The 14,344-nt window shown below is 41.9% G+C and overlaps 1 long non-coding RNA gene across 1 annotated transcript in view; it reads right to left on the reverse strand.

Annotated features, from left to right (window-relative positions):
- Positions 1–597: 597 nt before the first annotated feature.
- LOC122459349 overlaps positions 598–14,344 on the reverse strand; it is a 59,736-nt gene continuing 45,989 nt past the window's right edge. The window contains exon 3 of the long non-coding RNA XR_006279967.1: positions 598–1,195. This is a non-coding gene — a long non-coding RNA (uncharacterized LOC122459349). The remainder of the gene's footprint in view (positions 1,196–14,344) is intronic.

Consider the following 14,344-nt stretch of genomic DNA (forward strand, 5'->3'; position numbering starts at 1 on the left):
GGGGGGAAGCTGTGCTCTCCAGTGCCCATTTGCAGGTGTCATTACCTGTTTTTATTGGCATGAAACAGTACTGTTTACTAATACAATCTTGCTACTATTTAAACATGGGCCAAATGCTGAGAGATATGGCACATCTGCTGAGCGCTCAACTTCCACTGAGCATCATGAGTATCAAAGGTTTTCCACACTTCCCAGTCGTATGTATCCGATGAAGTGAGCTGTAGGTCACAAAAGCTTATGCTCAAATAAATTTGTTAGTCTCTAAGGTGCCACAAGTACTCTTTTTCTTTTCACACTTCCTAGTATCCAGTCCCTCATTTTCAAGTTATGAATTTATAGTTCTACACTGTGAAGGTGAGCATTGATTGTAGTGTCTGTGTATGTAATTACGGCACTACCAGTGCCAGGCTTACAGAGAGGATACTGGACATACCACCAGTCCCTGCTACAGGAAATCTCCTTTAATTCAAATAGTAGAGGCCTGCTTTTTTAAACTTTAAGGACAATTTTATTCCCAGTCATAAAAAAAGGACAGGTTAAAACACTCCTATTTACTATCCCAGTGGAAGGTTAGCAAATGACATGAGAGGATTTTACAGAAAGGAAAAAGATTCATTTTTCTTAAGCACTTTGCTTTAATGGAAAAAAAAGTCTACAAAAATCGTATGAAAACCAAGTATTTGCTATATAAATAGAATCCTGTCGTTCCAGTCTTCCCATGAATTTCAAAAAGCTTTTCTTCTTCCTGTGATGTGCCAAACTCTCATTCCAGCACCTCACAGATTTATAGAAAGAGCCATAAATATTAATTGGAATTACAGTAGATTACCCTCCCAGTGTCTGCACTCCTATTCAATCTGTGAACAGCATGAGGCAACCGTCTAGTCAAAGCACAGCAAAGGTTCCATTTGTGTTGGTTTACACATTCACTGCAGCTGGGAGAGGCTCCCATATGAGCTAGTAGTTTTATGAAATCTTTGGAAATTATCTTTGTGCACAATATGGTTAGCTGCCAGGACTCAGAGGAAGCAGGATACCTTGAAGAGGACATCAGAGTCGGTACCAGGATATCTGGGTTCTGTTCCTAGCTGCGCCATTGATTACCTTCTGCAAATCACTCAACTTCTGACACTCAGCTTCCCCATCTGCAAAGTGTTGATAACCGATACTTCCCCAGTTTGTTAAACACTGAAATCTATGGGGAAAAAGCCCAACATAATTACTAAATAGTATTACTTATTGCAATGAAAGCCTTGCTCCCCCACCAACAAGGCATTAAAATACATTTAATTCAGTAAGTAGAGATGAAAAACACAGCCGTAAGAGAAATATGCAGAAAGGTTTTATGGTATCTGAACTGCTTGGGAAGAGAGCCATAATCAGTGGTTCCTCTTCACCACCAAAATAAATTGAAATATTATTCATGGAGCATCCACCATGTTCAGGGACTGTACTTTAGTGATGTCACTAGCTAGATAGATGAGGGGGGGAACACATTACTAGGCTATAAATGAACAATTTCCTAAGATTACTAACACTTACTGATAGCTTTGAGATGTTAAAACACTAAGTCATTGGCAGCTCATTCTGGAATAACATAATAATCCCTGTATCAAGAAAACAGGCGTACTCACTCTGTTTATTATTAAGGCATTATAAATAACCTTATGTTTCCAGACAAAATAATCCGTGTAATCCAAAATGTTACTCTTTTCCACTTTCAGGAAAGTTTAAGATATATATAAGATACATCTACACTCCTGGTATTATCTATCAGAGAAATAACACAATGAAAATACATTTTACATTAGACAGATACAGACACCACATATGTGAGGGTGACATCTATGTGGTACAGTGCAGAATAAACTGTATGTATCCAGAGCCATCCTCTGGGACTCGTGAAGTGTGGCTTGCAGGAACTGTGTGTGTAAAAGATAATCACACATTTTTTTAAAAAAAGTTTCTAGCTCTTTTCCTTGAAGAGATAACGTTGAAAACGTAAACTGATAAAAAGTGATAAGCAGATTGCTAGGGCTGAATAGAACAAGCAGCTGTGCTCAATTTCATCAGAAGGCTGGGAGTGAGGTGCCTAAAGATACAAAAACACACTTTTTGTATAAGTCAATTATATTTGAACTCTCTCCCCCTCCTGCCTCCTTCACACACTTCAAAGCAGCTGCACCTGTATTCTCTCTTTGTGGTCCCTCAAGGGCACCCACTCAAGGCTCCTCAGCCATCACCTCTCTTGGGCAGAGAGATGTAACTCTCCCAACCCTTCCCTTTCCCGGATGTTAAGGCTACTCAGTCCCCTGATTTTCACTAGGATATTCCCAGGAGGCCAAGCTGCCTAAAACGTGCTTCCCCTCCAGAGGCTATACCCACAGTTATGAGTTACCACACAGCTCTTTATAAGCAAGTACATTTTTTTTAAGGTGAAAACATTAAAGAGACAATATTGAAAACCAATAAAAACCTACACACATGCTAAAAAGCTCATCAGCAGTCACCCCAATTTCAACCTCAGGCTCCGGTAGATGTCAGGCCTTCAAAACCCACATCTGGGTTTTCCCCATGGTTACAAGTTCATAACCGACAGGTTTCAGAGTAGCAGCCGTGTTAGTCTGTATTCACAAAAAGAAAAGGAGTATTTGTGGCACCTTAGAGACTAACAAATTTATTAGAGCATAAGCTTTCGTGAGCTACAGCTCACTTCATCAGATCATCCGATGAAGTGAGCTGTAGCTCACGAAAGCTTATGCTCAAATAAGTTCATAACTGTCTCCGATATAGAACCAGAACTCAGGCTGGGCAGTTCAGCTTTTCCTTTATATGGGTTAGGCCTTTTATCTTATCTCTTGGATCAGCAAACAGTGACCCACCCCTAAGGGTATAGCTTCAAAAGACAGGTTTTTGCATAACTGGAGGTGGAGAATTTACATTAACCTCACCCTAGGTATTTCCCAGAAAATCTATTTAGCACTTATTGTCCCAAAAGTCAATTCTTGTCTGGCACATTTGCAATAGAGCCCTTTGAATTCTCAGACTTCACACCATTTCTTTCCCCCCCCCCCCCCCGCCCCATACCATCCTGGCCCATAATAATGCATAAACTTAATAAAATAAGGTTTCTCAAGGATATTGCAGGAAATTGATGTCTCTCTCTCTCTTTCTCTCTCACACACACACTCACTCACTAACAAAACTATTTAAAAATCCAAGGGTCATATCCTCAAGCTGGTTACATGATGGGTAGTTCCACTGACACTAACTAAGGATCTGGTCTCCTGTGTCCAATGGTAGATATGATAATAGTATTATAATTTATAATGGTAGACAGCAACCTGTTATATTGGACAGGAAGAGGAGGGACAAGAAATTGTTCTCAGGCCTATCCAAAATTGTGAAAGATTGATCATGACCCTTTCACTATTTCAGTGCACTCTTTCTACTAATCCACCTTCCCCCTGACTTATTCCAACATTGCAAACCCTGGAGCAGTTTCAAACAGCTGCCATTTTGTTTAAATCAACCTGGCAGAGAAATATTTCCCTTTTTTTCCTTTCTATATAGGAGAGAGAGAGAGAGAGAGAGAGAGAGAGAGAGAGTGTGTGTGTGTGTGTTCTAGCTGTCTTCAAGTATATAGCGATGTTATAAAGAGAACAGGAATCAATTGTTCCCATTAATTAATGAGGACAGAACAGGAAGTAATGAACTTAAGCTGCATCAGGGGAAATTTAGGTCCAACAGTTAATGTGGGAAGTTTCATACAGTAAGAACAAGAGTTAGGCCAATGAACCAACTGTCAAGGGAGGTTATAAAATCATCATCAGTGGGAGACAATCAAGGTTAGAAACATCTCTCAGGGATGTTTCAGGTATAATAAAGTCACTCCTACTCTCCAAGCAGAGGGATGAACAAGGAGACATTCTAATTCCCTTTCAACACTAATGATTCTCCTTTACTCTTATTATTCTTCTATAGCACTCATTTTCTCCTTGTCTTTTCATGTTGTGTAAAGTCCCCTGCATTGTTAGTGATACCCTTCCAGATCCTTGGATAAAAGGTGTTTTGTAAGTATTGTTATTGTAACAAGTCTCCCATTTTCATGGCAAGTCCTAATTCCTTTCTGTATTGCCAGGACTTCTGATGGCAGTGCTGCCATTCAATAACTTACAGCAACTGCTGATTTCAGAGGGGCTCATCCACAAGATCAAGGGGAAAGGCAATTTAAAGATCTACAATACGTATGGGAAAACTTTCAAAAAAGTCTCTGTATTGTCTTCTCTTCTTTGCTTTTTATAACTATGAGCATTTGATTTTCTGTTAGAGCATTTAGAAACTGGGGGGTTCTTTTTCCCCCCATGAAAATCTTCAAAAATTAAGAGATTGTATTTTTGGATTTGTTTTCCCACCCCCCGTTTTTGTGGAAAAGATCCCACCACTCTCACTTTATTTCCCCCCTTTTATTTCTACTGGGGATAAGGTCAGGAGGAGAGTTAAAAAAACCGAAATGAAAATGCCTTTTAAAGTTGATACTTTCTCATTTTAATATCCCCATCACCATTTTAATACTGCTGAAAAAAAGGAGGGGAGGAGCAGGTAAAATTTGAGAGAAGATTGACATTTTCCCCACAACTGTGAAATGAAAAAAAAATCAAAAATACAAAAAAAGTTGCGGCTTATCAGGAAATGTTACAACCAAAAAAAAGTGGAATAAACCCATTTATGACAATTCTGTTTTTTAAAAACAAAACCATCTCCAATTATTATTTATATCACAGTAGCACATAGAGATCCAAGCAAGTTCAGGGCAGCAGTAGAGCAAGAGATAGTCTTCTTCTCCCAAAGAGCTCACAATCTAGACCAGGAGTGGGCAAATTACGGCCACATCCGCCCTTCAAACGTTTTAATCTGACCCTCGAGCTCCCACTGGGGAGTGGGGTCCAGGGCTTGCCCAGCTCCACATGTGTCATGGCTCCGCATGGCTCCTGGAAGCAGAGGCATGTCCCCTCTCCAGCTCCTAAGCGTAGGGGCAGCCAAGGGGCTCCGTACATTGCCCCCGCAGCTCCCATTGGCCAGGAACCATGGCCAATGGGAGCTGCAGGGGCAGCGCCCGTGGATGGGGCAGCATGCAGAGCCCCCTGGCTGTGCCTCCACATAGGAGTCAGAGGGGTGACATGCCGCTGCTTCTTGGAACTGCTTGAGGTAAGTGCCACCTGGAGCCTGCACCCGTGAACCCCTCCTGTGCTCCAACCCCCAGCCCGGATCCCCCTCCCACTCTCTGAACCCCTTGGTCTCAGCGCAGAGCACCCTTCTGCACCCCCAACTCATCCCCAGCACCACCCCAGAGCCCGCACCCCCAGCCAGAGCCCCCACCCTCCCCAACGCCCCTGCCTCAGCCTGGAGCCCCCTCCTGCACCCTGAACTCCTAATTTCTGGTCCCACCCCAGAGACTACACCCCCAGCTGGAGCCCTCACCCCCTCCCGCACCCCAACCCCCAATTTCATGAGCATTCACGGCCCACCATACAATTTCAATAACCAGATGTGGCCCTCGGGCCAAAAAGTTTGCCCACCCCGATCTAGACAGACAAAGTGTGGGAGAGAATATCACTTCACCATTCTGTGCTTTGGCTTTCCCACAGTAACAAAGCTAATCAATGGAAAAGCCAGGACAAGAACCCCAGTCTCTTGACTTCCAGTTCAGTGTCTTAGATCAGGCTATCCAAGGTTGCAAAGAAACCCACATCCCATGTTCTTCCACTCGCCCAGTATTGAAAGATCTACTCCCACATCTTCAATCTGTAGGAGGAGAACTACAAACATTCTGCTTCATACAAAGCAGATCTCTTTGTCAGCATAACTCTACACCCTACTCTTTCTGACCCTGTTCTATAGTCCCTGGAAGGTTACAAAAATAGGTGGTTCTTTCTTGGTTGCCAGTCTCACCTCTGGAGGGGCAACCTAAGGTCAGCGATAAATGAATGTACATTAACAAACAAGCAAGCAAGCAACCTGGGTGATCATCTGGCCAAATGTTGATGAACATTAACAAGTTCACAAAGTTACAAAATTCATCCCATTCTATGAGTTTCTCTTTACAGAGGTCAGTGTATTTGGGGAAGAAAAAAAACAATCTAGCCCCTGTCCAACCCTTCCCCCACAAATCAAGGTTCCATATATTCCCTCAACAAATCCTCACACAAAATCAGGGCTGGGACAATGGATTGTCTAACAAATGCCTCTGAAATATATCAGTATCTTCTTGGGATGGTTAAGTTGCTGATTCTTACATACTGCCAGTTCTTATGGATAGAAGCAATAGGAGCTCTAGTCTTTGGGGACAATTATTTTCTCCTACTCTGGTATTATAACAACCCCAGTCTTAATCAGAGACGTCAAGGGAGGAATAAGGATCAGAGTTCCAGTAAGTCTAAGGAGTTAATGAGAGTTAGGCATCAGAACCCCTTAAGTGCATTTGAAATCTCAGCCCTAATTTGTAAACATTTATAGTCTAATCCATCATTGTATTTATACCAACTACTCTGACTCCCTTTACATCTGACCTCCAGCTATTGGAATAATGCACAGCACAGCACACAAGGCCTTAACATTTTTTTTTCAACTCCATTTCCCTTAATATGATTTCAATTTTTCTTTCAAAGTTGTCAGTTCCCATTACATATATTTTAAATAAAATAATCCAACTCATACCAAATAATTCCTTTAAATAATCTCCCTTAAGCATATTCTCATAGCTTCACAGTTCATAGGAATTGCCATGTGAAACATAAGATCAGCAAACAACCATAACATACACCCAAGTTTCTGGTTTGAATGTATTTCTCTTACAATAAGTAACACTAGTTTAGCAAGGCATAGCACAATAGTCAGGGGTACAAGAGCGGGAGGATGCCTTGGCCTGACTGGAGCTGGTAGCTTAAAAGCGGAGCGTGACAGAAGGGTGGACAGACCAAATTTGAGTGGCATTGCAACCCCATGCACACTGCTTCACACTCCCCCCTCCCCCCCTTTGGAGTCCTTCCAGTGTGCAAGGCTCTGGGTAGCCCAGTTAGAAGAAGAGCAGGGGGCATCAGCAAAACCCAGTTCCCAGAAGGGTGGGAAGATTGGATCCAGGCTTTTGGTGCTTTCTGGGAAAGTGGAGATAAAGTATGTGGTCTGGGGTTCCCAGAATGGCCTGGAAATCCTGGTGGAGGTGGTGCTCAGCAGCCTGACCTCCTCTCTAGGTAAGAGCACAGGGCTGGATGCAGTGGGGAGAGCTCAGAGCTGGGTGTGGGGTAGCAGGAGGGGAGTGTGTGGAAATGGATGCAGGGAGGGGTGAGAGCATAGGGTGCAGAAGCAGCCAGAGAGTGTTTGAGACTGACTCTGAGGGAGCAGGGAGTGTGGGGTCTGGGTGCAGAGCAGCAGAGGGAGAGATCTGGCCCCCATCCTTATGAAAATTCTGGTTGTGCACCTGCACACACCATAAACACAATTCAATACAGTTTAGATTTCTGTGGGTCCAAAGGTCTTGATCACTCCCTTCCTCAACTCACTGTGAAGTTACTTTGTTTTCTCCTCACAGATCTTCCCATGGAACAGTTGAAGTGTTAAAAAATCATGAGTCAGGCCCCATAAAACCATGAGATTGGTTTAAGAACAATACATGTTGGATACTCCATTAGCTGATTTTTGATTCTTCAGGGATCATGTTTTAAAGCTTTTCTCCTCAACAATCAGAGATGGAAACTTAAAAAAAAAAAATACAGCTGAGAATCCCAGCTAATCACATGACTCCTGGAGCAAGGGCTTTAAGAAAAAACAGCAGTTATGGAGCTAGCAATACAAACCCAAACAAGATGCCTACTCCATGCAGACATCTCCTTCCCCACCCCCATCTTAACTGGATTAGGAAGTAGAGCTGATCTACAGAGGTGCCCCTCTGCCATGTACATTGGCCAAACTGGACAGTCTCTACGTAAAAGAATGAATGGACACAAATCAGACGTCTAGAATTATAACATTCAAAAACCAGTTGGAGAACACTTCAATCTCTCTGGTCACTCGATCACAGATCTAAGAGTGGCTATCCTTCAACAAAAAAGCTTCAAAAACAGACTCCAAGGAGAGACTGCTGAATTGGAATTAATTTGCAAACTGGATACAATTAACTTAGGCTTGAATAGAGACTGGGAATGGATGAGTCATTACACAAAGTAAAACTATTTCCCCATGGTATTTCTCCCTCCCACCCCACCCCCCACTGTTCCTCTGATATTCTTGTTAACTGCTGGAATTAGCCTACCTGCTTGTCACCATGAAAGGTTTTCCTCCTTTCCCCCCCCCCTGCTGTTGGTGATGGCTTATCTTAAGTGATCACTCTCCTTACAGTGTGTATGATAAACCCATTGTTTCATGTTCTCTGTGTGTGTGTGTATATAAATCTCTCCTCTGTTTTTTCCACCAAATGCATCCGATGAAGTGAGCTGTAGCTCACGAAAGCTTATGCTCTATAGGAAACCCAGAAGAAGAAAAAAGTTGCCCTCCCACCCCCAAACAAACAACACAGATGACTTAGAATAAAAGGAGACTAGATGAACAGGCTGTGTTTGCTCAGTTATCTTGTGGTAAGCTTTGTACTGTCCTAGAGGAGATCCAAATTTGATCACTATTCTGGTTATTTCCTCCCTAGTCCAAGACGGGCAGGTGTGTAAAGGGAGAAAGTATCATCATGGCTCTGAAAAAAGAAAAAGATGTAAAGCACCACTCCTAGGCAAAAACACAAAAGGAAGGGAAGGCTGCCACGATGCTGGGGTTCAGAATGACTACATGAGACCTCAAGCCCGTTTTCAGTAATGCTGTTGATATCTGAATGCAGTCTACAGTACACCTGACCTTCCATTCAATTGCTCACTGTCCTAAGTTATCCAAGCAGCAAGGCACAACATGCCCTAATAATGTTTATCTTGGAATATATGGTAAAGATACCTGAGAAGTAAGATACCTGCTCACCTCCGCCTATAAGGTTATACTGCCAATGCCTTACCCCCGATCAATAGGCTAACAACGTTTTCTTACACACAGCACCATCACATAATATTGATTCTTTTAACTCCTTGAAATAAGGATTCTGTATTTTTCAGCTGCAAGCATTAAAATTCCAAAACTGATTACACTGAGGGGTTAAAACAGCAGTTGGATCACCATTCTGTGGTTTTGATTTTAGGGTTTTTTGCTTTTATCTTCTAAGAGAACTCCTGAAGAGTCCTGCTGGTGCTTGGAAACGTGACATCCCTTCTTTCCTTCTACAGTAGAAAATGTATTGCCTCACCTTTTGTGGGATTATTATAGGCTATCCATCTGCATTCAAAAGTAAAGGGAGGGAAACATCCAAAGACCTGTGGAATTCTTGTGCTGAGCAAAATTGTTCCCCCTAGGTTAAAAATTGCTCATTTAAAATTAAAAAAAAATTGTTCTAAAAACTATGTAAAATATTTAAAGTTCACTGTATACAATCAAGTCAGAAAACAGCAGCAAAACACTGCATTAGGCAACCTCACTACCACTAATACATTTCCCTCTGATTGTATAGATGCTTTTCAAGTCACCATGTAGAAGGAGAAACTATGAAAGTATGGGGTTGTCATTCTGCCAAATGCACATGCAGAATAAGAAAAGTAAAAGCAATTTAATTTCTGATCAGGATCATAATTTAGCTGGAGGTCCGAGAACTATAATCAGTGAAACCCAAGAGCATTGTAAAATAGTCCCACGATTGTGTTCTGTGAAGTACTATATGTGGCTTGCCAGCTGAAGGCCTGTCACACTGTGGAATCTGGTAGCTCCATCCCATTCCATTGAAGGTGGAAACATTCCAACTCTGTCTCTTATAAGAGTAAAGAGAAGGAAAAAGAGGAATTTAAAAAAGGTTAAACAATGATCCACATCCTTCTATTGAATAAAATGGAGAGATTCCAGCACAAGGCACTCTATCACCCTCCCTTGCCTCCTTCACCAGGCTAAAACCTTTTGAGCACTGACACCATTTTGGCTTGATTTCTGCAGGGGAAAAGAAGTTTTATCCTATCAATAACACCTCATGCCCCCAAACAGACAGTTATATGCTGTGTAGAATAGACTTTAGTTTTAGACAGCATCTTTCATCATAAGGTATTCCCACTGTTGTGATTATAAGAAAAAGCCATTATGCATTCATTATGCCATGTACCACTGTACCTTTACTGTCTCAAGTGACATACGCTAATAAACAAGCAGATCCTTTAAACAATAAGCATCTAATTATTGATATATATGGCTGGGACATAGACTTTCCTGTTCTTTCAAAAAAGAGCTATGGGATTAATAATTCTTTAACTACTAAAGAAGAAGGACCAGTAGTTAGGGCCTTTCCATGAGAATCAGGAATCCCTGGTTCAGTTATCTGTGCTGTCACAGGCTTCCTATGTAACTTTAGGGAATCACTTGCTATCTCTGGACCTCAGTTCCCCATCTGTAAAATGGGTATAGTCCCACCTTCTCTCACAGGAATGTTGTGAGACTGAATACATTAAGGACTCAAGTGCTGGGGCCATTTAAGTACCTAAGATAGAATTCCACTTGCAGTTACCTGAAGTTTGGTTTCATGTGTACACTTCCTTGTATACAGCAACACTGCCTTATCATGGCTCTGAGCTGTATCCATGCCACTGACACCAACATTCTAACTTCCATTCTGAAGCACTTAGAGGAGAGGAAAGTGATCAGGAACAGTCAGCATGGATTCACCAGGGGCAAGTCATGCCTGACAAACCCAATTGCCTTCTATGACGAGATAACTGGCACTGTGGATGAGGGGAAAGAAGTGGATGTGTTACTCCTTGACTTTAGCAAAGCTTTTGATACGGTCTCCTACCGTATTCTTGCCAGCAAGTTAAAGTAGTATGGGCTGGATGAATGGACTATAAGGTGGATAGAAAGCTGGCTAGATCGTCGGGCTCAAAGGGTAGTGATCAATGGCTCCATGTGTAGTTGGCAGTTGGTATCAAGCGGAGTGCCCCAAGGGTCGGTCCTGGGGCCGGTTTTGTTCAATATCTTCATTAATGATCTGGACTGCACCCTCAGCAAGTTTGTAGATGACACTAAACTGGGAGGAGTGGTAGATATGCTGTAGGGTAGGGAGACGATACAGAGGAACCTAGACAAATTAGAGAACTGGGCCAAAAGAAATCTGATGAGGTTCAACAAGGAGAAGTGCAGAGTCCTGCACTTAGGATGGAAGAATCCCATGCACCGCTACAGACCTTGGACCGAATGGCTAGGCAGCAGTTCTGCAGAAAAGGATCTAGGGGTTACAGTCAATGAGAAGCGGGATATATGAGTCAACACTGTGCCCTTGTTGCCAAGAAGGCCAATGGCATTTTGGGACATATAAGCAGGGGCATTGCCAGCAGATCGAGGGATGTGATCGTTCCCCTCTATTCGACATTGGTGAGGCCTCATCTGGAATACTGTGTCCAGTTTTGGACCCCACACTACAAGAAGGATGTGAAAAAATTGGAAAGTGTCCGGCGGAGGGCCACAAAATGATTAGGGGACTGGAACACATGACTTATGAGGAGAGGCTGAGGGAACTGGGATTGTTGAGTCTGCGGAAGAGAAGAATGAGGGGGGATTTGATAGCTGCTTTCAACTACCTGAAAGTAGGTTCCAAAGACGATGGATCTAGTGATAGCAGATGACCGAATGAGGATTAATGGTCTCAAGTTGCAGTGGGGGTTGGATATTAGGAAAAACTTTTTTTTCACTAGGAGGGTGGTGAAGCACTGGAATGCGTTACCCAGGGAGGTGGTGGAATCTCCTTCCTTTGAAGTTTTTAAGGTCAGGCTTGACAAAGCCCTGGCAGGGATGATTTAGATGCTGGTCCTGCTTTGAGCAGGGGTTAGACTAGATGACATCCTGAGGTCCCTTTCAACCCTGATATTCTATAATTCTATGAATATCAGTGAGAGGAAGTAGCATTTCTTCTTTTGATCTACTGAAAGGAGCAACTTTTTTGACTACAGAGAATTTTTTTTAATCTTGGATTTTTCTGATTCTTTGTCAGAAATCCCACCCCAGCTATGTGGCCAAGGCTTCTGCCAGGGCTTATTGGAAGCCAAGGTTGTGTCAGTTAGTCTGTTTTGTCTGTTCTGATGCCCTGCGTAAGAGCCCCAACCAAAGTCCAACAGCAGGAGGCATATCACAGCATTTTTTACCTCAATACTGCTTGACAAAAATGCTTTTCTTGCACTTCTGAATAAGGCGGCTTATTTCAATTTTATAGAACTACTGCCACAGCAACTTACATTTATACAGTGCCTTTCTTAGCCGGAAAATACTGCAAGAAGTATTCATGAGCATTAATTTGACTAAAAGCATACATTTGCTTTGACACCATTCACAAGTGTTATTTGCTTTCCATGAATATTCATTTGACTTTTTGTTTACAAGGATGTTTGCAGGAAAGCTATGCATGGAATATTTGGGCTAGAAGAAGTCTTCACATGGCTGTGAACTCTCTAACCTCCTACTTATAAAATTTTTGGTCATCACCTGTGGCTTAACTGATCTAAGACTAGTGAACAGTCAAAATGAATAGTTTGCAGACAAGCTTGTAGGTTCAAATATAATCATCTCCTAACTAGCACTTAACTATTTTTTCTCAAAATACCCTTTAATGAAGCTCTCGGGTACTTTAGTCAAAGAAGTTATTGGGCTCAATATGGGTAACTGGATGAAATGTTATGGCTGTGATACGCAGCAGATCAGACTAGATAATCTAATGGTCCTTCTGGCCTTAAAAATCGATTTTTAAAATAGCAGTATAATTTTTCCCATTTACAAATGGGGAAACAAAGTCACAGAGAGGTGAGGTGACTTGCACAAGATCACCTGCAGATCAATGGTAGAAAGCTTAGATGCCCTGATGAGTGGCCTATCCACAGGACCATCCTGTCTCAAATACAAGACACCCAAAAGAAGCTTCACATAAAATGTTTGCTGAGCCATTCTGAGTAATGGACAAATGAGAAAGTCAACATGTTTGTGGATAATTCATACACAGAAAAGAGGACAAAATGATCAAACCATTTGCTAGTTCAAACCATTTGCTAGTTCATTCGGCTCTAGCCTTAGATTTTACCAATTGATTTCCACAATCCTGCAACAATTATTCAAACAGTGTAGTTTGGCCATTAGAAAACGAGCCCAGACTGTTTAAATTGCTCCTTTGGTCCATTTTATTGAAATTTAATTCTTTCCAAGGTTGACCACTCAGGCCTACTTACAATGCCATTCCATTTTCTTCTAGTAGACTTCCAGGTTTGTAAAACTAATTTTTCCCAGCTAGAATTACCCTCAGTCAAAAATCATCTTTTTCCTTATTAGTACTTGTTATGGAAGCAAAGACTCAAAGGATAAAGATCATAGGCTCTGTAGGTAAATCCATTTCCAATTTCATGTTTAACCTTCTGGTTATTTCTTTCAGGTACTTGTGCAGCCAGAGTCGTATCCTATGACTGAGGTCTGCTTTTTCTTTCCCCAGCTCAAGCACTTATTAATACAAGTTTTCATCTTGTGATTTTGAATAAATCCTAAATAACAACTTCTGCAGGTTTCACTTCAGTCTCAAGTTAAGGAGTGATTAATTTATGGCCCTATGTATTTGGTTCCATCTCATATTATGTAGTTCAAGCTCCTCTCCATGAGAGCATTAGCTTGGTTTTCATTTCTTTGCTGAAAAGGATATTTGCTACAGAGACTTGTCTCTTTCACTTGTAAAACCAGTGACCCTGAGTGACTTTCTATTCATAGATTCATAGATATTAAGGTCAGAAGGAACCATTATGATCATCTAGTCTGACCTCCTGCACAATGCAGGACACAGAATCTTACCCACCCACTCCTGCAATAAACCTCTCACCTATGTCTGAGCTATTGAAGTCCTCAAATCATGGTTTAAAGACTTCAAGGAGGAGAGAATCCTCCAGCACCCTTTAGATCTTAATATATGAGCCTCTACTCTCTGACCTAAGAGATACAGCTTTATTAGGCTGTGGCAGGCTCAACTCTGTGTGGCCCACTAGAAGGAGATAAGTACAAGGTTCTACCTGCAAGAAGCTTATTGCAAGGTCAGGGCTTTATACCTTCAGTTAATGAAGCCCTGTTGTTGTTGGGGTTAATGAAGTAGCCCAAGAATAGTCAGCATTCCAGGCTTTTAGAGCTCATCCTAATTCTATTCCATCATTTTTAGTCACATTAATTAGCTGCAGATATTGCTAGCATCAAGTTCCACCTCCCCTCC

The sequence above is a fragment of the Dermochelys coriacea genome, chromosome 1 (genome assembly GCF_009764565.3).
Source record: "Dermochelys coriacea isolate rDerCor1 chromosome 1, rDerCor1.pri.v4, whole genome shotgun sequence".
Classification (NCBI taxonomy): Eukaryota; Metazoa; Chordata; order Testudines; family Dermochelyidae; genus Dermochelys; species Dermochelys coriacea.